The 25879-nt window shown below is 42.8% G+C and overlaps 1 long non-coding RNA gene across 1 annotated transcript in view; it reads left to right on the top strand.

Annotated features, from left to right (window-relative positions):
• Window positions 1–25455, top strand: part of LOC149870459 (uncharacterized) — a 44590-nt gene extending 19135 nt beyond the window's left edge. Inside the window, exons 3-4 of the long non-coding RNA XR_016440759.1 lie at window positions 17167–17246; window positions 24866–25455. This is a non-coding gene — a long non-coding RNA (uncharacterized LOC149870459). The remainder of the gene's footprint in view (window positions 1–17166; window positions 17247–24865) is intronic.
• Window positions 25456–25879: the final 424 nt, after the last annotated feature.

The following is a 25879-nucleotide window of genomic DNA, read 5'->3' as shown; positions in this document are numbered from 1 at the left end:
CTGGACAGTGACGCAGCATGGCATCCTGGAGCGGAGAAGAGCACCAGCTCTGGCAGCTAGGGCGCTCCCAGAGCCGATCTGGAACAAATCGTGGAGAGGTGGTAAGAGACATGGCCAGCCTCTGCCACTAAGGAGGCAATTAGCGGATATTAAGCCGAGTCGCCAGCTGGAGTGATTCCCACACAGGGGGGACTGGGTCAGGACTCCCACTAGTCAAGACCCACAGAGGGGGAACAGCCAGAAACACCCTTCACAGTAATCAGGAAGGGATAAAAGGCCTCATTTGCACGGGCTGCTAATGAGGTAATTAGCACCGTGAGTCTCCCAGCCAGCACTTACCTTTAGGACAGTGAAGCTGGTGATCTTTCCTCAAGCACAAGGATGACTCTGGGGAGCAGGAGGGGGGTGAACTGCCACCTGTGGTCCAGGCTGTAAAAGAAAGACAAGAGAATAAAGCACCTGAAATTACAATATGGGTCAAGTGTCATTACTCCATGGGCACCTATTAAAACTCCGTCTCTTTCCTCCCTTAGTAAGACCAAAGTCATGGCAGGAAAGAACCAGAGAAAGGGGCAGTACCCCACAGACCTGATAACACTGGCATTATGAAAAAGGAAACAAATTAGCTATTACCAATGTGTCATATGTGTGGATATTATGTATTAAAAAGGAAACACTGGCTTTTAAATATGATTTTCTAGTGTAATCTTAATCCAATTTATTTACCTTTATTCTCAGTGTGCTTTTTCTCATTAATCCAAAACAGTGGAATATAAAATTCTGACATTATAGAAATATTCTTAAGAAAAGAACATGTGGTGCTGAGGAAATGAAACTACCTGTAGAGAAGTCTGAATGCCTTAGGGTCAAGTGCATAATCTTGGGCATTATAGAGCACTCAGGGATCTTTGTTTGTTTTTGTTTGTTTTTTAAAAAGAAAAATGGTCAAAACAACAACTTTAAAATTATAAAAAGCTCAGATGAAAATGGTGTAACAGGGAAAAGAAAAAACAAAAGATGCAGACCTGTCCTTCACAGTAAAAGCATGTCTCTCTAATCTACTAGAATTATTTGAGAATGTCAATGGAAGAAGCTAAAGAAGAATCAGTTGATTCGTTTTATTTAAACTTTCTAAAAGGCTTTAGTGCAGTCCCTCACAAAAGGCTAGAAGAAAAAAAGTAATGAGTGATGAGTTAAGATTTCCATCAAATTAAAAATTGAAAAATACACCCAAAAAAACCTATATGAATAAATGCTCAATACAGAAGAGGAGAGAAAAGATGTGCATTATTTCTACTTCAGATTAGATCCAACATCTACATGTTCATAGCAAAACTTACCATGTATCTCATACACACAAGGAAAGATAAATATTCCTTTATTCAAATATAAGTTTGGAAAACACAGTTTACTGCAACTAGTATGTATATGGTGCACTGGGCACCCAATGTATCTGTTTCATCTAGTCACTTTAGTGCTTGTAGCCCATCCCTCAGAACCAGATCTGAGATACACTTTACTCTCTCCACTCTATAACAAATTGTAAATTCTGTAATCTCTGCAAGATGCTGAGGCATGTGGGCACAATGTATTTCATATTCAGTGTAGTCAACATTACCAAAATGTTTTAAACAAAGGGAAGCCGGAATCAAAGCCATGGTAATTTGCAAGGCCTTAGCAGCAAGTTTTCCAGTTTTTACAATGATGTATGTTAACTAAAACGTATGTTAGATTCTTAACTCTCCATGTCTACATTTTTTACCCCATTTCCAGGAAGACTAGATTTTATCCTTGTTGAAAAATAGTTCAAGCTAAGAAATAGAATAATAGAAAGTAAGTGTGAGAAGGGACCTCAGGAGGTCATCTAGTCCAACACCCTGCTCAAAGGACCATCGCCAACTACATCATCCCAAGGTAGGCTTTATCTGCTTAGGTCTTAAAAACCTCCAAGGATGAAGATTTTACAAGCTTTCTGGGCAACATGTTCCAGTGCTTTACTACCTTCCTAGCAAGAAAGTTTTTTCCTATTATCCAACCTAAACTTCCCTTGCTGCAACTTGAGACCATTGTTCCTTGTTCTGTCATCTGCCACCTACACGAGACGCTTAACTGTGTCGTAACAGAATTTACTGCACAGTAAGCATGTGTATCTACATGTGCACATGCTTACTACACAGTAAACCTCACTAATCGTGAGTAAATTTGTTACCTGCAAATGCAAGTAGCAAATTTACTTTCAATTAGTAATGGTGCAGTAGCACTTGTGTAGATGTCTGACAGGGAGCAAATATGTTCTCCATCAACCATTCTTTTGAGAGAGCTTCCTGCCCCCAGGAGCTGCCTGCTGCCAAGGCAGGCTCTGCCAATGGAGCCCAGATGAAACTGTGTCCCCTTGACCCAGCAGCAGGGAGCTCCAAGCCCCCTGCTCAAGATAGCAATCAGGAAGTGGCGGGTTAGGAGATCCTTATCTCCCAGCCCCAGCTCCGCAACCACACAGGTCCCTGCTGGCAGGGGCTGGGGAACCTGTCCCCCGTCCAGTTCCATGAGGGCAGAGCTGGGCAGGAAACAGGATGGGGAGCTTGTTCCCCACTTAGCTCCACACACATGGAGCTGAGCAGGGAACAAGCTCCTCAGCCTGTTCCCCACTCAGCTCTGTGCTCATGGAGCTGGATGAGGAAAAAACTCCCCAGCCTCTGCCCCGCATGCTGGGTGGGGGCTGGGAACTGTCCTGATAAGGGGTAGGTCCCAACCCTGTGCCCTGATCCAATAAACAAGACATGGGGATTGGAAAGAGCTGCAGGGGTGGGATAGGTCCCAGCCCCCTACCCCAATCTGCCACTGGGGCAGCTAACAGTTGCTAACTGCCGCACTGCTACATTGGGGCAGAAGGCTGGGATCTGACCCTCCTTTGCAGCTCTTTCCATGTTCCCTGCCCCTGATCAGGGAGCCAGAGCTACAGAGCCAAATCTCCCCACACATACACACAGCTCCAACACCTTCAGAAATAACCCCACCAGACACACACACACAGAGAGTTCAAAAATAGCCTCTCATCATTTACATATCAAATCTCTTGATTTTTAAGAATTTGTCTCATTTTTGACAGGGTGGCATTGGCAATACTGCATTGACTTTATGCCCCCCACCCCAACCTGGTTGACATCTGCTACCTACAGTTAAACAACCTGTTTGTGTTCCCTGCAACACTCCTAAATTTGCATTCCTGCAGAACACGTTTCTAAAGACTGGCTTTTTCATACCTAAAGAATGTCTGGCCATCTTTGATATCACCCACCATTTTTAATTTCTGGGTTTTTTTTGCCTGAGAGAGGATGTGAGTGTCCAAAAGCTTGCAAATAACTTTTTTGCAACTATTTAGTTGGTCTAGTAAAAGATATCACGTCTACCCAAGGACTCCAGATGCAGGTCAACATTCCCCTCCCTCCACCTTCCTGCTCATCCACGAAGAGCTCAAAACACCTGCAGATGCCCTCTTTGCCTGAACAAGGGAGTTTTTATTGTAAGGTACAGAATGTTTCCAACTATTATAGTTGGTCTAATAAAAGAAAGCTTATAGTAATGGCTTTACCAGTCTTGTATTGTATATGTGCAATATGTGACACAATTGCACATATTCAAACACACAAATCAAGTAGGTGCATACACACACACTACCAATTCAGGCACATACACATCCAAACCAACCGAGGCACATGTATACCTGTCACCAATTCAAGCACATACATTATACACCCCAAAAGTTAGACAAAAATCAATTGTCCATACCCACACACTCAGCACACATACACAGATCACTAATTCATATATCATGCACACAATGAATATATATATACACACACACTCATCAGTTCACACACATATAACCCACCTACACATACACACAGCTAAGTTCCTAACTTGGATGGTGCAGTGTTTGCTTGGGGTACCTGGGAGAAGGTTAAGGTGAGAGAGAGAGTTAAAGTGTAGGAAGTGAAAGTTGCCAGAACTGGGATTAGAGAGAAGTCAGTGAGGAACTGAGGCTTGGGTTTACTTAAGATCAAGTGGCCCCAGGGTTACTGGTGCAAGGGGAAAAAAAGCCTGGTGGCAAGGAGGAGACAGCCAGGAAAGAGAGAGAGACAGAAATCTGGGAGCTTGGGGCTGGAAACTGAAGCAGACAAATGAGATATTGGGGGGTGGGAGGCAGATAAGTTGTAGCAAGGAGGAGACAGCCAGGAAAGAAACTGAGGCAGAAACCTGGTTGTTCAGGGGAAAAGGCAGTGGGGATAAGACAGTGGCAAAGAAACAGGGGGGTTGGAGGCAGAGAGGAGCTCAGGACAGGTGTTGGGGGTGGCAGCGAGCCAGAAGCAAGAGAGGGAGAAATGAGACAGAAGTTAAAGGAGCGAGGAGCAGGGCTGAACCACGGCAAAGCAAAACCTAACTCAGGGGTCCAAATAACAGTTTTATTAAACAGACAATACACTACACAGCCCCATGAAGTTATTGGTTCACACACACACAAGCACTCACAATGGCAGCAGGAGAAAGAGACTCAATGGAAGGGCTGGAGTCCAGGTGGGGAAGAAAAGCAGAGTCCAAGTCCTTGGTTGAAGAGGGGTTGGGGCGTGATAGCTACCTATCCAGGCTGGAATGGGGTCTTTGTGCAGTAGATGTTGTCCGGGGGGGGGGTCACCAGCAGGGCCTCTGGGTGTATAGGTGGTGTGGCACGGTGCTGGTCCAGATGGAGAGGGCATCCCAAAAAGTCAGTCTTAACTAACCCTTTTTATGGGGCAGACTACTTATGATCTCCTGTGGGGACGGCCTGTCCAGGCAAGGCCAGTCCTGTTCCAGAGGGCTCCAGGTATTCTTACTGAGCATGTGGAGCCTTGGCACAATGGTGAGTTGCCTCATCTTTTGTTTCTTGAATGCTGAGGGTGGTTCCAAGGGCTGGGTTATTGGTCCAGGTATTGGTGTTGATGGTTTGGTCATTCAGAGGGAGCTATTTTTAGACCTACTGCCATTGTCTCTCAAGCACCCTCATTTATCCCCATTCATTCAGGAACCAATTTACATAGGAGGAGTAGGTGTGAGTCATAGATTACACAACCAGGCATGGGGATAAGATGGAGGCTTAACATTACAAGATGAAAACTTGACATGACTTATGCTAACTTACATATATAGGCCTAAAACAGTAATCACACAATATAAAAGCATTAAAAAAAAATCAATACAAACAGAATAATTATCACTTACAACATTATATCAAAATAGCAGGGCACTTATTTGCAGAGGGGAGAGAAAAATAAAACCTACTACCTAAGATAAAATGTTAAAGTTTATCCTACATCTTAGCTTCTTATACTTATCTATAAGGAATAGAGAGGGAGAGAAAAAGTCAGAAATGGTTGGAGAAGGAGAGGGAATGCATTTTAAAAGGAAAAAAAAAGAAAAACTGGAGATTTTGCTACACTAGAAGCCAATATGCAAGAAGGCCAGGCAATGAAAATGCCACAAGACAATGGGTGAGAAGCAGGTAGGGGTGAGTGGAAATATTAGGGCTGGGGAGAGGAGGGGTCTATGGCTTGGGAATGAGAGGCAGGCACACAGACATAGAGACACAGAGACACACACGCAAATTACAGGTGGGTTGGGTTGCAGGTCATGTGACACTTGAAGGTAGCGAAGAGCCTGGCCCAAAGACCACCCAGCTCTGGGCAGTTTTATTTATTATTGCACCATTTAAACATTTAACAGATCTATTTACTAATGCTTTTGATACATTCATGTTTATAATGGGATATTGGGGGCTTCCAATTTTCTGTTTGCCCAGGGTCCTAATGAATCTTAACCTGCCTCTGCTATCCAAGAGACACCTATCTCCTGGCCCAGTGCTCCCTGCCAGCTCATGGACTAACACCCAGGGGAGCCTAGAGCTGCCCCTGGTGGTGGCAGGGGCCCATTGCAGGGCTCCAAGAAGCAGGCGCAGTTTGCTGCCATTGAGCATTTATACACATACTGTTTTTCCAGCAATGTGCCAGAAATCTGCCGCTTCAGAGCAGACTAAGGTGAACTTCACTGTGCTGCATGAAGTTGTATAGGTGGTGAAATGTGTGTCAACACACACACAAAATGGCGGTGGTGCACTTTTGATGAGCTAAAGCACCTCTGAGGTGTTTTAGTTCAAAAGCGTGCTGCTGCCATTTTCTCAGCGCTGATGTACATTTTGCCACTTATACAACTGCATGTGTTGCAGCACCAGGCACCTTTCAAAGCACCCGGTGCTGCAACACATATGTGTGTAAAAATGCCCAATAGCAGCAAATCTGCTCCTGCATCCCTATATGTGTAGATGCCTGCCCAGGAGGATTTACTCACAAATTGTTTACTCTCGAGTAAACTGGTCCCGGATCAAATGCATGTGTAGATGTTCTCACTAAGAACAGTCTAGCTCAGGGGGTGGCAAAATGCAGCCCAAAGGCTGGATGTGGCCCACCAGGCCATTCTATCCAGCCTGCGGGGCCCCTAAAAAATTTAGAAAATTAATATTTCTCTGCCCCTGGCTGCCTGTCATGCAGCCCTTGATGGCTTGCTAAAACTCAGTAAGTGGCCCTCTGCCTGAAAAAATTGCCAGCTCCTGGTCTAGCTACATCCTCTTTGGAACCACCCTTTAGGTAGTTAAAGGCTGCTTTAAATCTCTCCTGCCCCGTCCCCAGTCTTCTCTTCTCCAGACTAAATAAGCCCAGTTCCCTCAGCCTCTCCTCATAAGTCACGTGCCCCAGCCCCCTAGCCATTTTTATTGCCCCCCGTTGGACTCTCTTCAGTGTCCCCACATCCTTTCTGTTGGGGGAGGGGGAACAAACTGGACATACTACTCCAGATGTGGTCTTACTAGTGCTGACTAGAAGGGAGCAATCACTTCCCTTGATGATCTGCTAGCAATGCTCCAAATAATGCAGCCCAGTATGCCATTAGCCTTCTTAGCAACAAGGCCACAATGATGGCTCATATTCAGCTTATTGTCCACCGTAAACCCCAGGTCCCTTTCTGCAGAGCTGCTGCCTAGTCAGTCAGCCCCCAGCCTGTACCTGTGCATGAGACTGTTCTGTCCTAAGTGCAGGATTTTGCACTTGTCCTTATTGAACCTCATGAGATTTATTTTGATCCAATCCTCCAACTTGTCTATGTCTTTCTGAACCCTGAAGCCCTACCCTCCAGCATATGTAGTACTTCTCCCAGCTTGGTGTCATCTGCAAACTTGCTAAGGATGCACTCTGTCTCATTTTTCACATTGTTGATAAAGATATCGAACAAAAATTGTCCCAGGATCAACCCCTGGGGCACTCCACTGGATACCTGATGATCTAGCCAGTTTTCTGCCCACCTTATATTCCATTCATCCAACCCATACTTCCTTAGCTTGCTTGGAAAGTTGTGGGAGACCATAATAAAGCCTTGCTAAAATCAAAGTATATCATGTCCACTGCTCTCCCTGCATCCACTTACCCAGTCATCTCATCCATAGGAGGCAATCAGGTTGATCAGACATGACTTGCCCTTGGTGAATCCATGCTGACTCCTAATTATTTTTTCCTCTGGGTGCTTAGAAACGGATCCATTGAGGACCTGCTCCATGATTTTTCCAGGGACTGAGTTGAGGCTGACCAGTCTGTAGTTCCCTGGATCCTCCTTTTATCCCTTTTAAAGATGGGCACTATATTTACCCTTTTCCAGTCATATGGAACCTCTCTCAACTGTCAGGAGTTTTCAAAGATATTGGCAAGTAGTTCTGCAAGCACAACAGCCAACTCCCTTAGCACCTTCAGGTATATCTCATCCAGCCCCATGGACTTGTACACAAACAGATGTTCTAAATAATCCCTAACCCATTCGTTTGTCACTGCTCACCTCCTCCCCAAACCATGCTGCCTGGTGCAGTCTGGGAGCTGACTTTGCCTGTGAAACCTGAGGTAAAAAAGTACTCCAGCTTTTTCCACATCTTCTGTCACTAGGTTGCCTTTTCCATTCAGTAAGCGTCCCACATGTTCCCTGATCTTCCTCTTGTTGCTGACATACTTGTAGAAATGCTTCCTGTTACCCTTCACGTGCCCTGCTAGCTGCAACTCCAACTGCGCTTTGGCCTTTCTGATTTCAACCCTGCATGCCTGAGCAATACTTTTATTCTCCTCCTTAGCTGTTTGTCCATGTTTCCACTACTACTATTTGATACTTTCAATAACAGAGAAAATGTTAAAACTTGAAAAGAGTTAAGAGTTTAGTTTGAAAAGGGAAAGGACATGCTAAGTGTTTTAATGCAGACTTTTCCCTGTTTGTTTGCATTTATCTAATTTGGAGAGAAGCCTTTGACAATCTCCTGACCCTAAATTGATCTTACTTGGATGTAGAATGCTAAATAAGATTATGTTTTTAGATCTATTTTTAATTACCTAGGTTTATAATATTATCTCTTGAGACACAGTAATAAAGTCTCATTAAAGTGGGATTAAGTGGAAAAATCAGAGTGCTAGATATAACTGCTCTGCTTCTACATGCAGTATGTAAGATGGGCCTGACCCCAACACTAGTTATATGGACAAAGGTCATTTTGAATGTGGAACCTGAAGTGGAAAATACATGGTCTGTAAGCCAAGGAAGGTTTACTGTAATATTGTTTGCATTCTCTCCATTTAGGATTCTTGTAGCTTTTACTCATGATTTCAACAGAATTGGATGGCCCTTCATGTCAGCACAGATATTAAGAGCTAAGAAGTACTGCTGGCTGACTGTCTTGTACTTTATATCACTGTGCCCCCTGGGAACTTCTTGGAAACAGCATGAGCTGTGCTGGATGTTGTCCAGGGGCTAGAATGGCTTAGTTTAATACAGTGACTGCTAGGTTGAAAATGTTCCTATTTCGGATTTTGTTAACAAGCTGAGGCTCACTGCTGATGCATGGTAATTGTTACCTTTGTGGTGAATGCGGAATAGCTTATGCCATGGACAGTCGTTCTCCATGCCCTGGATGTGCTCTAAAAATCTAGATCAGAGTGGGTAACGTCCACCCTGAAGGCCAGATTGGGACCATAGAAGACTCCATTTCCAAGCAGCCCCTGCCTCCATCACTGCAGCCAGTTTCCATGCAGATCCCAGGAGTGGGCAGAGCCATGACAGTGCAGGGCTAGGGTTTCCATAGAGATCTGCCCCAGCAGTGCTGGCAGGGTGTGCAGCTGGGTGGGGAGCTGCTCTGGGGCTGGGATCTTGCGGTGGTGTTGGTGTTGGCCAGACATAGTTTTTATAGCAGCCTCAGATATTTTATATAATTCTTGTAATGGGGCTCCTACCCCATTACTGGGAGGGGGGAGCAAAACCTAGGGTCTGCCAGCCAGACAAACCTGGGCACAGACTAAAGGAGGAAAAGATTTGATCAAACACTCACCCCAGAGCCAGCAGCGACAGCAACAACAGGAGCCGGGGGCTTTCACAGAAACCCTACAGGCCGAGAAGCAAGAGGCCACCCTGAGGCTGTCTGTAACAAGCCAAATCAGGAATCACCTGTGACAATTTTCAAAAGCAGGGGCACCTACACACATGATGGAGCTCTGCTCTGATGCATGCTAATTAGCACATAGCATAACAGACTTGATTAATCGACCCTGCTGTGAGTCTGCTGCAGTGTGTTAATTAGCACACTCCAGCAGCCTATGTATCACGTGTAGTCAGTGTCCCCATGTTTCAAATGGCGGCGGGCACGCTTTAACTAAAGCTCCTGGAATAAACAGGAACAAGCTAGAGCTGAGTAGCCACCTGGGGGTGCTGCGGCCACCCCTGAAACAAGCACCTTGTTACAATTCCATAAGTGTGAACAAGTCAGAATGATATCTGGGTTTCAATAGAGTGCGAGACAATCATTTGATATTCTTGTTAAAAAGCAGGTTTTCTGTTGTTGGCATAGGCTGACACTTCAATTACACACAGTAAGGGGATAGAAGACCTTTCAGTTCTAGCATGAATCATTCCTACTTACAAATGAGCATTTACTGTATGTCACTCAGACAGGTAGATACAGAGAAAGAGTAAGTAAAACTTTAGATATACTCCCTTTCTGGCAGTGCAGCATATATCTTGACTTACATTTGAAACAGCCAGCAACAAATGACTCCTCTGACCTGAGAAGAGAAAGTAGGGAGGCAGTTTGCCTGAGAGGGGTAGATTATCTTGAATCATATTGCCTAGTTTTGAACTGGTACAATTTACATCACTTGGGTCTGTGCTAATAGGCATGCCCTAGCTCACAGATATTCCTATGTGTGTCTTGCATATGCTATAAATTTCAGCTGTGAGATAAATACACACACACACACACACACACACACCATTGTAACCAACCATTCAGAGTTTAAAGGGCTGATATTACAAGGGAGAGGATTCTACTGAAAATTAATGTAGAATTTATATTCAGTGTAATCCAATTTGTTTTTTGATGGTGGGGTACTGGAGATGATTAAAGTGAATTTAGTGTTTGCCAGATGTTTCTCTGACAGTCCTGGATCCTGACGCATTCTTTTATTCACAGAACAGATATACCCCAGGGGATAGTAATGCATGCTTCCAACATTGCCCCTCCTTTCCCATCTCAGCTGACCTGGAGAGATCACTTGTAGGGGGCTAAATGTAATATAGTCTCTATACCCACTAAACCACGAGTGTCACACATATGACCCACAGGCTGGATGTGGCTTGTGGAGCCCTATGATCCAGTCCATGGGTTTTGGACTGACTCTGCACATCACATGCAGCATGCAGAGCTGGTTTGGTATGCATGTTGAAGCTGACACCACAGGCACTGCATGCAGCACAGAATGTCAGTCCAGAGTGCTCATTGCATAGTGTCCCCATGCTGGACTGGCTCTTAGTGCTGGCTCCAAGGACAGTCTGGATTGGGTTGCACTGGAGCCAGTGTGCAGGGTGCATTGGTGATGCATAGGGGGTGCACACAGGTGCATGTGCACCCCCTGAGTTTGGCAGTGCACCCCCTGCAACACAGTGCCACTGACACTGTTGCCTCTGGCCACTGCTGACACTGCCAGCGGTGTCTGCAGGTGGTGGCCGACCACTGGTCGGCACTCACCACCCCTTCCCTCCTCCACTGACAGCACTGCAGCTGCCTGTGGCAGCTCCCCACTTGCCTCTGCCATGCTCCCACCGCCAACAGTGCTGTCACTGCCTGCAGGAGTTAGCCATGCCCCCCCCAGCCTCTGGGGTCACCCAGTGTTCATGGCAAGGCCAGTCGAGCAGCTCACACCCCAGACTGCTACAGCACCAGATCTAATTTGTGGACCGTATGCAGCACAACTTCCAGAGTGGGGTTAGTGTATGCTTCATGTGGTGCACGGGGCTGGACCAGGCATGGGCACAGCCTGCAGCACAGGGGGCTGGGCACAGCATGGGGCATTCACAGTGGACAAACCCTGCATGCTAGCTCTGGTGCACAGTCCCTATCCAGCACACAGACTGGCCCAGTGACCCTCTGTGGCATGTGGGACTGGATGAGTTTGACACTCCTGCACTGTTTGGCTTTTCTGCTGAGATACCTATCATATAGGTCCAGCTCTAATGACACCTTTATCTGGAGTATTAAGAAGGCTTTAAAATCATTCAGCCAACTGACTTTTCAAGCGTTATGACCTTGTCCTGCACATTGAAATTTTAGTCTTGTTAGATGCCTCTTTCTGGTTCAATCACTTTGCCAAGTGTGTTTTTCAGACAATATCCTCCAGGATAAAAATAATTAAAAGTCACAGAACGACCTGTCACACTGATGTGAAAAATCTATACTTCAAACAGGAAATAATTTAGTATAATAATCAACTCAGGTATTAAATGCAAACAAGAATAGGGCACTCTAATGTAAGCTATTTATGAGGAAGGCAGATAGATGTTTATATCATCTCATCTTCATAGATTTAACTTAGGTTTTGTTCTGATTTTTCTGAGTTTTAAAAAGAATTAACAGCCAAAATTACCAGAAAATCTCCAAGGAAATGCCATTATTTTGTTTAAATGGAAGCATTACATGATAGGAAATGTGATTTCCTATCACAATGTTAATTCATTAATGAATTTTAAAATATAAGATATCTAATTTGCTGCTTGAGTACTCTCACCAGTTGGACGTTAAATCTCAAAGTATAATTAATTAAGGAAAGCAGATGGGAGATGTATTGCTAGATTAAAGTCTTCATTTCTCTCCTAACACTGAAAAGTGCCCCAGATTGCTGATGAATCCTGCTATGGATGAGGATAGATATGCTGAAATTCTCCTGGGTTTGTCCAAACTATTTCCACAGAAGCAGTGTAGACTTGCCCTCCACATATGAACCAAGCATAATTGGTCCAAAAACAGCATAAGTGCCCCTACTGCTCTTATGTACTAAAGATGCTTCATTTTCTTCTGTTCAAATAATAAAACATGATCTAATGTTATCTAATTAATGATACATGTTTATATGATGAGTAAATCATATAAATTGTAAATTGGAAAGAAAAACAATAGTTATAGTATTTAGACCTTAAACTATAGTACCACATTTACTTGAATATAGGTAAATAATTAGACTCTATATACGGAAAATGTATTAATTTGTATAATTTTCCAGGTATAAAATCTAACTGTTGAATATCTGCCTTGAATTTGACCCCCTCCTACTGCTACAGCAGGGAAAATAAATCTGGGGGGGGTCAGGTAGCCCCACTTGCCTTCCCACTACAGCATCTTCCCCTCTCCCTTTTATTAGACCCTGCTCTTCCTTAGCATGTAGAAGTGAAGAACAAATTTTAAAACACTTACCTCAAAAGAAAAGAAATAGACGAGTAGTAACATTCATAAAGTACCCATAGATTTAATTCAGGCAGAAATAATGCACCATATCTTTTTGAAACTACTGCAAGTTTTAGTACAGATACTCCATAAATATACTTTTAAGCAGCACTTTTGTGCCCTGCTATAGAAAGTACAAACTATCCATAATATTAGCTCAAATACCAAAGGCTTATGATTTCCTATATAGTTCATTTGGCTAGGCCCCAGCAGAGACAACAGCATTTCAAACCACAGTGATCCCATAGCTCAGCACTACTCAGTATGAGTGTGTACTCTGGATATCCCCCACAAAGGAGCCATGTGCTAATTAGCCTTCCACTCATTACTAGAAACAGGTGGTTTTTTTCCAGGAGTCCTGGGATCCACCCAAATTTATATACAGACGATATGCAGGGCAACCTAGCCTAGCTGCACCTCATGGAGGGCGGGCCCCACTAATCGTATGCACCAGGCCAAGAGAGGGGGCAACAGAGGGATTCTGGGTGAACTGTTTGGGGGCCCATTTGTTCATATTTGTCAGATATGGAAGGCTGTTATTCAAATGGGCTGTACTAATCTATCCTTGTGCTAAGTTCCTATCAGTTTGTTTGCCTTATGGGCCATGTGTTTTACAGACATGATCAGTGCTGGCTGCATTTAATCAACTTCATCGGTGGTTTCTGTTACTAAGTACATTCTGCTTTTGGCAGCAGTTTAATGATAGACAATGTAGTTAGTGAGGTTTCCATCTATGCAAATGTAAGATGAGGGTCTTTTTTCCCCATGCTGATTGGTGTGGGGGACCTCATCTTGTATTTGTGTAAAAATGGTATTTTGTGTTGGCTAATACTAACAGGTGACTATTGAAGTATGTTGTTCAATCTCAGTTAAAAGTTCTGACATTGATACTCAATCTGTGAATTTCTTTTGAGCAGAAAATTGTAAGTTTTTGGATACCGGCCATGTGAATCCTGCACTCAGGAAAACAGAAAACATAATTATACCCTTTAATGGGCTCAATGGAATCATAAGCAACTATTTTCACTGAATGCAGCAACAAACCCAGCAATCAACTTCCTTGCTGCTTAGTAGTGTGTGCCAGTGTGATCACTGGGGAAAAGAATTAATAGGACAAAGAAAAAGATCACAAGTGGATAAATGATTAAATAGGACAGGGCAGGAGAGAGGGAAGGCACATTAAAATAGATACACAGCCCTAAAGATATCTTAGCAAGACAATATAGCCATATAAAGGAAATAGGAAGTGAAGGATCTTTTATAATCTATACATTCTAATAAAGTGATACATAATAGATGGAAGTATATACTTAAATACTGCCAGCATATGCAGAATATAATCTTCTGTGCTAGAGAATTATACATTTAAAAGAACCGAGTTGTTTAAGGCTAAATCTGTTCTCACTTTATACATCTAATTGGCACATACAAAGTCAGCTAACTGCAGCTTTTGACACCTGCACAGAGTTTCAGACATGGGTGCTCAAGTATGCCCATGCCATCTGAGTATGCTCATGGGGGATGCACTCTGGCTGAGCAGATGTGCAGCATCATACACAGACACTCATGAAAGGCGGATAAATCTTAAAATTGCATGTCAGCAAAAGCCTGTGACTAGCTGGTATTAGATATCAGACAGGGGAAAAGCATTGTGCTCATATTTTGTCCTACAGTCAGGAGGAAGGCAGAAAAACAGAAAGCACAGCTGAGTGAGATAATGCTGCCCTGGATGGTAGGAAACCTTAAGTCAGAACTTTGGTCCTTTCCCCCAGCAGGGCAGAAATATTATTTGTCCATTTTATCCAATGAATATAACATGCAAGGTGCAGTAGAGCAGAGAGATTTGTATAATACCTGCCCTGTGGCTTGGTGGTTCAAAACATTTTGCTGGAAAGTAAGAGCTGTAGGTTCAAACCTAGAACTGGATCTCCTTTTATCCAAGCAAGTGCCTTAATCACTAGGCTATTGGGCTTTAACAAGGAAGGGTTCTCTTGCTCTCACCCCTCCCTCCCTCCAGCTAGTATACATTCAGGACAATTCTGTTTTGCTGCAGGGGGAAATAGAAACCCAAACTGCACATAAATACATATAAAATTTTAGTCACACAGTTATGCATGAGCCATGTAGGTATATAAAGTGGAATGGGATCCTCATTCTTAATTTCTGTTGTGTATGAGCGTATATGCTATACCCATTACTGGGACACACAAGTTCCTTCCAGTACCTCTTTCACCAATGTGATTTATTCTCATGTGTGCACTGTCAGTATGATCAGAGGCAGATCCAAAGGAGAGGCAGTAACACAACTGCACCCTGCTTTCTGAGGAGCAGCAGCCAAGGACTTTTTTTTAAGCCCCAAAGCAGGTAAGCATTCCCTCCTCTCCAATCCATGCTCAGAGGCATATCCCATTCCTTTCCCTTCAGGGGACCACCAGAGATTGTGGGGATGTTTTCTGGTCCCTCAACTGATCATATCTCCAGGCAGAATTTCACTGGGTAGCAGTGGCTCATTAGATGACAAGTGGGCACCAGGCTATGTGCTCTGCTCAGTGTCCCCTTGGAGCACTTGTTACAAGTCTTTGACCCCCACTCTTGCCCCTGCTTTCACCTTTTTTGCCCCATGAAATCACTTGTTACACCTCTGCTGCCACTCCAGAAACAGGGAGGGGTTTATAGTTTCTGAGTGGGACTAGTACACAGCTTTCTTGTATAACAAATAGGCTTTCCCTCCTCCTCCTCTCCTTCCATTCCATTCCCCCCTCCTTTGCCTGCTGCTGCCAATGTCCCCACTATCCTGGGGGTAAAAGGAGCTCCTATTCTACTCCAGCTGGGCTGTGTGGGGTTGGGCTCAGCCCAGAATCCCAGCAGTGGCGGTGGGCGGTGGGTCCCCCCTGCACCCTGGCTGCTCCACCTGGGTGTTCCCTGCCAACCTGGGAGCAGGCATGGAGAAGGAGAACTCATCTGCCTGCTACAACCATTGCCCACTGTCCTAGGCTGAGTCCAGCCCTTGGGCTGCCCAGGTTGCCTGGGACAGCAGCTCTCCTTGCCTCCAGGGCAGCATAGACAGTGAAGATATGGCAGCAGCAGACAGAGAAGGGAAGGGAAGGCTTACCTTCTTCAGGACTTACTGCTGCTCCTGGGGTGAGGTCTGCCTGGTGAGGAGAGGGCTGAGAACAGGTGGTATAACAGCTAAAAATTGTGTCTAAGGTGCTTGCTGAATGCTGTGAGGATTAGAACAGGTGTTTCTTATTATCTGTTCATATATTGTAAGGTGTACGTTGCCACTGAGAGACTAATTAAAGTCAAAGATTAATGAGGCCTTGTATGTAGTGAGGCCCAGTACATTTAGCAAGGCCTTGTACCACAGTTAAAATTAACCTTATCAGAAGAATGCAAAGGCTTGTACTGGTATTGGTCAGTCCTAAAGAAAGTTTATTGTGGGAGAATCTGAATGGCTGTCAGTTACCAGCATAGCTCCGAAGTTATCCGGAAATCATGAAAAAGAAAATGCAGCTCTGTAAGAGAAGCTACTAATTTAGAAATTAGCTGCTGACCTGGATTCAGTAGGCCCGTAGATCTCAAGGAGCCCAAGGACTGAATACCAGGGTCCTTCCTGATACCCCTCAGACACCGGTAATCAGGGATGCCTGACTTCGCTGAGCTTTGTAGAAGAGAAACTGGTCATACATCAGGCATCAGAGGGGACTGCTGATAAGTTGCCGATGTGAATTGTTATTGTCTGTCATTGCTTATTATACTACGCGTAGGTGTGTGTTTGTTAAGTCAATAAACCTTTCTTACCTTTTTATTCCCGACCACGCTCTCAATCCCAAACCCTCCACTGGCAGCTGAGACCAGGTGTGCAGCCACATCTGCACCAGTTGCTGCTCCTGGATCCACTTTATAAAATTCTGGATCCACTTCTGAGTATGATCATGGTTCTCAATGAAATTTACCCCTTATGTGAACTGTGGGTGAAATCCTGGCTCCACTGAAGTCAGTGAAGCTAAATATCACCTTGGTTATTCAAAATCAGAACAGCTGATGGCTTGTTCTTTCTTGCACTTCATTGATGGAAAATATGTTTTATTATTGTGCTTTGAAGGCAAATAGGAATTCCTGTTACAGTTAGCATGTGTTACATTTGGTTTATACACTGGGTAATTTAATCTTCCTTTGCAATTAAAGAACAGGAACCCAATTATTGATACTGCATAAACAATTTGTTTTGTTTTGGCCACTTGTGGGTACTTCTGGCAGTTCTGATTGAGTTATTCCATTCATACCCATAGGAACTTTTCATTTAATCATCAGGGGAAGTAAGAATTAAGAATGAACCCAAAGAAGAAAGAGGCCTAAGGAAAGTCCAACGGTAGGAAAAACTGTGATTTTATCCTGCTAAACATTTAGCATTATTCTATATCATGTATGTATGCATGTATGTATGTGCTCTGAAAGCTGTGATATTCCCTCACCTGTTAATTTAGTTATTCAGTTTTATAGACCAAATAGTGATAACTATTATGATTAAAACAAAAGGAAAACATTGTGGCTGCAAACAGATGTCACCTTTGTGCCTTCATAAAACATTTTTATGAAGGCACAAAGAGGAAGCAGATAGACATCCTGAAGTCAATATGGAATCTCTTTGAACAAAAATCAAGCTGTCCAAGACATGTTCAAGACAACTCTTCTACATTGAAAAGATATAGACCTTCAAGAAAGTTAATGAATGAAGACCCCTGGCCTTTCTATTGAAAACTTACAGGTGGTTGCTTACAGTCAGCTAGTGAAACCACATCAGAAAGGAGATTATTATTTAGTTACTTTACATTAATTAGGAATAAAGAGGAATCACCACCTGGTTGGACACATCTGCCTGATACAGACTGTGCTCTTTGGCATGGTAAAAAATGGTAGCAACCAATATTATACATATAGAGGTGGGTAGATGACACAATGGAATGATTCAAAGATGCTAAATGCCAAAATGAAGGGTTAGAATGTAACATGTGACTAGTACCCGTGGTCATTGTAGTATGCAACAGAAATAGGAAGAAAAGTAATGTACATCTTTATATTGCTTTATTTTACTGATTACTAGTAGGTAGTGTAATAATAGTAACAATGAAACACTAAATACTAAGATTTTTCCATACAAACAGTTTACGGTTGCAGATATGAAAGGCAGCTTGTTCTACCTCACAACTGGTTGAAGGCATATGATTGTTTGACTATAAGGCCTTGAATCCATAATGAGATCTTTTGAATATGTATCCTACAAATGCTTACTATCACAAGCAGTTTCAGTGGGACTGCTTAATTTACTGTTTGCAAGGTCTGGCCCTTCAGCTTATGGAAGTAAGTATTTTTATGTAGGCTACCTATATTATAGTATTCAATGTATCTGGATCCCAAATTGCTAAAACAAAAGCTACCAGTAGGATTGTCCATGTTTGTAAGCACCCTACGTGTAACCTTGCTTTAGCTGAAGACATTGGCAAACCTCTTCTTGTCAGTGAGGGTGGACTGGGTCATCTCTCTCTCTCTCTCTCTGTCTCTCTCTCTCTCCCACTCCCATCTCTATGTCATCCTGCCTGCCTCTTCACCTGCCCAACTCTCTGGTTCACCTGTATTATCTGCCACAATAGTTTCGAAGAGCAAACATGGCACTATTTTAACTCATACTGTTTGTACATTATATAAAGAAAAAAAATTCACTGCAGCATTTTTAAAACCTTGCTACAGTACATGGTAAGTTTTAGTTCATTGCCATAGTGACTAGAGAATTTCTCAGGTTTAGGATTTCAACAATAACAAAGCTATCACCCACGCATCTCTAGGGTGATTCTTCTTTGTGTAAACATTTTAATACCAAATAACACAGAACAAGTACAGTAGATACTGTACTTTGATTTTTCTGAAAAATAAAGAGATGGCATGAACAGAAAATGTAGTTAGAAGTTATGTTTTTATGGAAGTCATAAGAAAAATGATGAGTTCGTTCACTGAACAGAACTGCCTCAAATTCTTGTGATTTATAATGGATTCTTAGGGGGAAAATTAGGATATAGTTCAAATATCTCATGTTATTGGAAGTTCTATGGGCTTTTATGCCTACATGCAACACAGTACAAACCTTTTCATCAGCAGATTTCATGCCGTGTTCTAAGAACGTGTTATGCTGAAAGGCATTTTTTCAGCTCCTGTTCCCTCACTTTTATCTTCTGGTTATGCCTGGTCTGCCTTTTTCATACTGGAAAATACGGTAGAAGTAATAGAGAAAAAGGTAACTCCTCACAGCTTTGTATACCCTTCATAGCCCAGTTGTCACATTATGCATAAAATTTCTGTAATTCACAAAATGAATGGGAGGTCATAGATTTATGCCATTATATGAGAAATATTACTTTTTTTAGACAACAATTTTAAAAAGCAACCTTGAGCAGGAAATTGCAAAACAAGAAATCTTCCAGGGATTGGATTGTGTTAAATACAGGTCTAAATAGAGGCTGTGGATTCTTATCCCATTACTTGGATTAGCATTTATAATTACAATGTCCATCAATGGGTTAACTGCTTTTTCTTTCCTACCAAATTTACTTGTCCGAGCTGTGCCACCTCCTTTTTCCTTCCCTTTCCCTATCATTTGTATTCTAATGACTGCTTTCTATTTAGAAGCTCTGCTTCCTGCAATCCCTTCATAGGACCTGATGAAGAAAGCTGTTGATTACGAAAGCGTATGCAGCTCTGATTTAGTTAGCCTATAGTCTATAAAATCTACCTTACCTTCTGCCAGAAATTTTGTGTGCCATATGTGGTTCTGTAAAGTCAGAGTAGGCTTTTGGACTATTCAAGTTTATAGGCTTCAAAAACAGAATCTTTAGTCATATTTCTTTTTTTAAATCATGAAAATATTTCATTACAATATTTTTCAGTGAAATGTTTAACACCTCTAAAATGAATATGTATGATTTTTACAGCTTTGAAGTTAAACTTTTGTCTTGATGCAAAGAGACATTTTTCCTTTAAAAACTGACCTAAATTAAAAGCAAAAAAGGTTAAATAAAAGAGTTGAATAACCTGTAAATTAAGTAAAACACTGCTTCAAATTAAATGAAATATTTTGAGTGTACCAAAAGTAAATTTGGTTTCTTGTTTTCAAAAAAAAATTAATAAATTAAAACTTGCAGTTGTGCTGCGACCCACATGTTCTTGTTTGCCCATCATCAAACTGAAAAAAAAATCATTATTCACCAATATCTAACTGCAATATTTCTTGAATATATTTAGTCATTCTCCATTTATCAATTCTGTTTAACTTGAGGGTGGCATATTTTGTTGTGAGTGTAGGCCTGCAGCAGATGGTGGGAGGGGCAGGAACATAGTCTGCATCCCAGACTATTGTATAATTGTACAGGACACTGCTCCTAAAGCAAATTTTTTTTAAGTCTAAGAGCCATTCGTCTTTCCTTCTCTCCTCTTATATCATGTTGCCATTTTCCAAGTTTTCAGTCTTCTACTGAAAGCATCAAGTTTGCTGGAGGGTGTTGGAAGGTATTTGGCATGAGATGGAGCTACAGTAGATTTTTTTCTGACCCTCCCCCGGACTTAATGTTTCTTTGCCTCTGAAGGGGATTGGTTATTTCTAATTCTATATTCCTTGTTGATCTGGGAGAAAAGTAATGTACATAGAAGACACACCACAAAATTCCCTTATGCCTACTGCCTGCAAGAGTAGAGTCAGGGAACAAACTGTATTGGTCAGGGCCAAGAAGTCTAACAAAGAAAAGTCTACTTCACCCAGCATCCAGGTTCTAATGAATCTGGAATAAATAATGTTAGCTTCTGTACAACACAACAGTTTCCAATTGGCTCTGAAAGTTATGTTCCCATACTCATAAGGACCTTCAGAGATCCAACAATCCTGTCATGTATACCATGATGCTAACTATGAGCAGCCCTGTTAAGGAAGAACCATGCGAGTAGCCTGGGGAAATTATAGTGTTTCCACCTGATGCAGCCAGACTTTTAAGAGAGTTTGCATATGTAGACACACACGCTTACTGCTCAGTAAACTATGCTACTGCACAGTAAAGTGTCTGATGTAGACATGCCCACTATCTAGGAATAAAGACAACTAACTAGCTATTTACATGAATTATAAAGCTGTTGACATGCAGTTTGGCATAATGTGTTTTGTCTCAAGGAAGTAGATTGTTTCTGTGACTGTACTTGTTAAAAGGCATCAGGATTGTGTAAGTTATGGCCTGGAGTAAGTCATCACTCTGAGTTTACTGCAGGTAAAACTGAACTGGAAAAGGAATTCAAGAGCTCTGTCTTAGAGAACTGAATCCCTCTTTCAAGACTATTTTTTATTTGTATTTTTCCATCTGGGGTTTTCTGCACTTTAAAGTGTTCCAACAGGTAGCAGAGCTGAGATTACAGAGCTAGGTCAAGGAGATAACAATCAGAATGGGGCCTTATGGAATAGGTTTTGCTGGAGCTGGCAAACCCAGAATATCACCCTTTGATGCTGCCCCTTTGCCCTCCTGAGGCACATCCAGATGAGCCCTCATGTGCTTCTTGCAGCATCTCAAATCCCTTTGAGACACTGAAAGAGGCACATGCAGGAATGAGAAAATGTTCCCCTTACTGCAAGTTTACACCATGGGGGCAAAATTAGACCCCTGGATATCCAGGGGTCAAAAAAACCTGCACAGAAAAAAGCAGGACAACCAGAAGCTGGGTCCTTCATACAGATGCTCTGACTGCCAGAGCGTCTCTATGGTTAGCCCTCGCCCTGGTGCTGAAGCACACTTGCCTGCCCACTAGGCTGCCTCTGAGGGGGGTAACCCCTGATCACCGTCTCTCTGTCTCACTTTCTCTCTCTCTCTCTCTCTTTATAGTGGTCTTTTGTTTTCATTGTAAAGGAACATGGATTTGGGGGTATTTTACAGAGTGACTTTGGGATTTTTTTATCAGGGATTTTTCTGTTTTCCAATAAGGAACACCCAAATTCCTGCTAGGGAGGCCAGTGGCAGGACCCTGCCTGCTCAGAGTTGGCACCTTGGACCCAGCTGGATGTGGCTGACCAGGAGGTCTATTAGGGCCAGGAGGACATGCTTTGACAAAGCTGGCCACTGCACCCAGAACACCTCCTGGGCGATAGCTGCCCAGATGGCCGGGCAGGGGGCACACATGGCATTAGTGTTGCGCAAAGTCCAACTCTGCAGTCACAGCCCACTGGCAACTGGCCCAGAGGGGCAGATGCCTCATCCAGGTCTGGCAGGTGGCAGCAGGTCACAGCCAGGCAGCAGCCCGCACTGCCAGACTACTGCAGTGGGTAGAGGGTACAGGGAACTCTCAGGGCTGCTGCAGCAGTCCAGCTGGCATAAGGGGTCGTATCCCCAGGTACCAATTGGCTGGGTCCCAGAAGCTCCTGAGAGCGAGTAGCCCTGAAGCTACTTGCCAGAGCAACTTTTTATACTGCTGGGGACAGCACAGATCCAGGAGAAGCCAGGTGGGGTTATTTTGCTCCATGTGGCACAATTTGCTCCACAACAAAGTGTATGTCCGAGCATGTGGGCTGAGGCAAAAAGCTGTTTGCAGCTACTCGTACACAGTGATTGAGTTTTTCTTCTCTTATTGCACAGAAAAGGATACAGGGATTATTATGTTTCTTTAGCTTCTCCCTTAGCCTGTAAAAAAAAAGGGGCTTTGTCTTATGTTCCCAAGTATTCTGAGGGCTTGTGAGTGGGCAGAATCACCTACAAAGGTGACCAGGAGTGTTTGTTTCAATTTCCCAAAGCCAGAATTAGAAGTACAGCTCATAGTGAGTGCTTTTATTTGTTTTTCAAGACAACTATAAGACAAACTGAACCTAGTACCTGAGCTGCCATTGGCACCAGACAGATGGATTATAGCAATTTTATCTCTTTCTACAAAGTTGATTTATAACCCAGGTGCAAGGAGCTTAGAGAAGGCTGCACCATTACAGCAGGCATGTGTTCCTCACATGCCTGCTAGCAGAGCCTGAAGTCCACCCACTCTAGGAACTCACAGTTCTGGTGATTCGGTAAAAGTTGGTGGAGAAAGCCATTGAGAAAAACCTTAACTAATTCTGTCACATTGAGAGAGAGGTTTTTGTAATGGATTAATCTAATTAATCTATCCCTCACATCTGCTGAAAAGGAGTTAAAGTAGAACAGGGGCGGCTAACATGTGGCCCAGGTGCCACAAGAGCCACAGTCAGCTTTGGTGTGTGGCACATGGCAGACCAAGGAGGGGACGGGCAGCACTGTGAGATAGGGTAGGGAGCAGAAAGCAAAGCATCAGATCAGGCAGGAAGTGCAGGGCAAGAACCAAAAAGCAGAGTTAATTCTCCTTGTGTATATATTTAAAGTGGGACTAATACAGTCCCACTTTTTTAAGCAAGAAGCAATCCAAACAGTGTGACAATTTAAAGGATTTCACCCTTGGAAGGATATTGCATAGGTAAATATACCAGCTTAAATAAATCTAAGTACTATGGTACAAAAATCATGGCACAGAAATTTAAAATAATTAAGTTTCAATTTTTTCGCTACATTTTTAACCTTAGTTCCAGACAATTGGATTCCTTGTTGTAATATGTTCAGGATTTTTGTTTAACCATGAAAATTCCATTTCTTCCCTCTATAAAATACCAAATAAAATAATAATCTTGATCTATAGGACACTTCAGATACAGAACATTAATAATTTATAATACTGATATTATGCTGCTTGGCTAGCATGGCTTACAGCCAATTTATTTGTTTTTTTTAGATAACACAGAATTACTGTGCCAGAGTTTCTAGGGCGCTGTCTTGTAGATAAAATGTATTTAAGTATATATCTTGGCATATACTCTTTTGTAAGTCATATAGAAAGTTAACTAATAACTGCAACAGAAATGTAACTTGGAGAAATGAATCCAATACTTACTTGACAATACCTACCTAATCTCACTTGTCTTGGTTGGACATACAATAATTTCCTTTGACATGTCACTGCAGGTTCATGAAGAAATTATGTGTTCAGAATAAAGTACATTTCAAGTCCATGTCATCTAAATACATAATTTAATCTAAATACATCATGTGATCTTTGGAAAACCATTCTTTCAATAAAGTCATGCAAGGGCAGAGTTCCTATAGATTTATCTCTTGTTTCTCTTCTGTCATATTTTGATGGTCTACTAATAAAAGTGATTTAAATAGTGTTGTGTATAGCACAGCTTGAGCACAGGAAGTCAGAAACTTGTTTTTTAATCCCAGATCTCCCACTTACTCCTTAAGAGGCATCTGGCAAACAATCTAAGCCTTTTATCAAAAGTTTGAATGCTCTAAAAGTTAGAAACTTTCTCTTAATTTCCAGCCTAAAATATATTCATGATTCATCCATTTTTTTCTTGTGCCAACATTGTCCACAAGCCTGAGTAGTTCTTTTCTTTCTCTGTTTTTATCCCCTGATAAATGTATAGACTGTGATCATGTTCTCTCCAAGCTTCTGTTTTGCTAAATTAAACAGTTCAAAAGTTTTTTTTCAGTCTCAAACTGAAGTCAGATGGGGTGATAATGAAGAATTATGTTAGTGAACAGGCTTTAATCCTTACTAACATAGTGACACAAGCAGGGCTGAGGGGCTATGGTTTGGGAGTGAGCACTGGGCAGAGCACTGGCATATCAGGGCTGCTCAGTGCCACAAAACAGGGGGGACAGAGGGGACAGGGGGAGGGACAGCCACAGCTGGATTTGCATCATGGTGAGTGAAAGGGGCAGGGGGAGCTCTGATTTTCCATGATAAAAAAACCCAAAATCAAATACCAAAATGTATAGAATGTAATTTATTATAGTGATTGAGGCACTGGTAGGCTTCCAAATTGCTTTAAAATTGTAAATATCTCAATAAAACATTGTGTTCAACTGATACATATATATTTAGCACTATTTCATTTTACTCATGCAGGATACATGCCCCTGGCAGCTGTGGGGGGCATGGCAGCACTGGCTGTGGCAGAAGCATGGTGGCAGCGGTGGGAACGCAGCGGCGGGAGTACGGCAGTGATAAGCAGGGTGCTCCCACAGATGCCGCCAGCGCTGTCAGTGGCGGGGGGGAGGTTGGTGAGTGCCAACCAGGGATTGGTGACCACCCACAGACACCGACAGCAGTGTCGACAGCAGCCAGTGGCAATCACTGACTGCCCACAGATGCCGCCAGCAGTGTTGGTGGCAATGGGGGGGGAGCGCATGGCAAGCAGTGGCTGCCACTGTCAACAGTGCCTTTTCATAGGGGGTGCACCCACATGTGCCACCTACATGTCTCCAATGTTTTTAATCATTGAAAAACACAGATTTTGGGAGTTTTATTCAGAGAAGTCATTATTTTTTATCAGAGAATTTTCAAATTTAAACAGAGAAAACCAGGACCCCTGATATTACTATATGGTGTCTGGGTGTGAAATTAATACTGAGGGGTCTCAGCACTGCTCCAGAGAGTCTCTGTATCTTGTAGGATCATGTCTGTATAAAAAGGAAAAAATAGTCAAGATACCTTTGTGGCCCGTTGAATTAAATTCTTGGAATCCCCTAAAAGATACTGTCTCTTGCTTTACTTGTGAAGGAATCATGAATCCTTTAAAGCATTAAATGAAGTGATTGGAAATTAGGAAGTGACTGCTGCAACTGAAAAAAGTCATCCCTACAACACAGCTGGAGAAATTCATTATTTTGCCATTTTCAGTTTTGGGAGGAAATAGTTCCTTCGTGCCTAGAGGGAAATTTACGGAAATTATTGCCAATGAATGCAAATTATTTTTCAGAAACCAACTCTAGCCTGCTCCTCTGCCCTACCCCCCTCCACACACACACTTTTTCTTCAGCAATCAGTATACAACACAGGTGAAGCAAAATGCTAAAGTCAAAACACAGTTGGCTCCCTGTGTATTAGTCAGCCTTAAATCCAGAAAGGGACCTGTTAGGT

Source organism: Crocodylus siamensis, chromosome 2 (genome assembly GCF_052110815.1).
Source record: "Crocodylus siamensis isolate JL-2025a chromosome 2, ASM5211081v1, whole genome shotgun sequence".
Classification (NCBI taxonomy): domain Eukaryota; kingdom Metazoa; phylum Chordata; order Crocodylia; family Crocodylidae; genus Crocodylus; species Crocodylus siamensis.
Note: the sequence above shows the minus strand (reverse complement) of the source record. Positions and strands in the feature narration are given on the sequence as shown.